Below are 1,571 nucleotides of genomic sequence, written 5' to 3'. Positions count from 1 at the left end.
TGGAGTGGGTTGCCATTTCCTTCTCCAAAGCATGAAAGTGAAAAGTGAAAGTGAAGTCGCTCAGTCGTGTCCAACTCTTCACGACCCCATGGACTGTAGCCTACCAGGCCCCTCCATCCATGGGATTTTCCAGGCAAGAGTACTGGAGTGGGTTGCCATGTCCTCCAACAAAGTGAGATGGAAGATAGCATATTACATCATCAGTTTTGTGGGCTTAATTCATCTGAATACAAATCAGCCAGGGAAAGTAGTTGGCAATGGGAGCTGAGCACCCCTCACACATCTTTGCTTAGTGCTCTCAGTTACAAATCTAACCTCCTCTGCACTGATACTATTTGGGAAGCTTGACAGGTGGGCAATTAAGTGGGTAAATGCTACCACAGCATGAAACCATGAGACTGAGGGGCTTGTTTATTGCCTGCTACAAAAGGTGCTGAGCCCCTCACCCAAGGATCCTGGGAAAGGTTCTCATGACTGTGTGACTGTGTGGATGGAGTTGCCATCCATTGAGTCCCTTCCTGAGACTTAGGGTCAGGAAGGCTGGCATTATCATGCTAATTCTCCTGCTGTTGGCTGTGCCATGAGTAATGAACTGTCTGGTTCAGACACATTGGGAATCATAGTCTATTTTCAGCACCTCTCTTACAAGGGTTGAGATTTTTCCTTCACCAACTCCTTGCTTCTTCAACTGTCACTTCTGTCACTTCCCTTCTTTGTGTTCTGCTTTATGTTCCTCAAACTTAGGGTAGTCATAATGCATATCTTCTAGGTATATCTGAAGGTTAAGAGACATAATATGTTAGGCAGTTAGAACGGTGTCTGACACATAAAAATGTCCAAAATGTATTTAGCAATCATTATCATTACTATCAGCATCATCTCCATTGTCATCTTTGAGTGTGTGTTGCTCGTGCTTGCTTCGGCAGCACATATACTAAAATTGGAATGATACAGAGAAGATTAGCATGGCCCCTGTGCAAGGATGACACGCAAATTCGTGAAGCGTTCCATATTTTTCGGGCTTCCCTGGTGGCTCAGAGGTTAAAGCGTCTGCTTCCAATGCAGGAGACCGGGGTTCGATCCCTGGGTCGGGAAGATCCCCTGAAGAAGGAAATGGTAACCCACTCCAGTATTCTTGCCTGGAGAATCCCATGGGTGGAGGAGCCTGGTAGGCTACAGTTCATGGGGTCGCCAAGAGTCGGACACGACTGAGCGACTTCACTTTCTTTCTTAGTTGCTCAGTCGTGTCCTACTCTTTGCGACTCCATGGACCATAGCCTGCCAGTGTCCTCAGTCCATGGGATCCTCCAGGCAATAATACTGTTGGATGCCATTTCCTTCTCCAAGAGATCTTCCAAACCCAGGGATCAAACCCAGGTGCCCTGCATTGCAGGCAGAGTCTTTATTGTCTGAGCCACCAAGAAAGCAGCATCATCTTTAGAATAATGCAATATAACTGTACTTAGTAAATATCAGAAGATATGCTATACTTGCTAAATAAACCAGCAAGTTATAAAACTTTGAGCACAAATGGGGAAAATGTAAACTGTTGAATCTTAGTAAAAAGTATG

General features: G+C 45.3%; 1 non-coding gene across 1 annotated transcript; it reads left to right on the top strand.

The window, feature by feature from the left end:
- The first annotated feature begins 910 nt into the window (after nt 1-910).
- On the top strand, nt 911-1,017 carry LOC133048345 (U6 spliceosomal RNA). The gene has a single exon (XR_009691007.1). It is a non-coding gene; the product is annotated as a U6 spliceosomal RNA (small nuclear RNA).
- Nucleotides 1,018-1,571: the final 554 nt, after the last annotated feature.

This window comes from Dama dama, chromosome 28 (genome assembly GCF_033118175.1).
Source record: "Dama dama isolate Ldn47 chromosome 28, ASM3311817v1, whole genome shotgun sequence".
Classification (NCBI taxonomy): Eukaryota; Metazoa; Chordata; class Mammalia; order Artiodactyla; family Cervidae; genus Dama; species Dama dama.
This window is presented reverse-complemented; position numbering and strand designations above follow the sequence as displayed.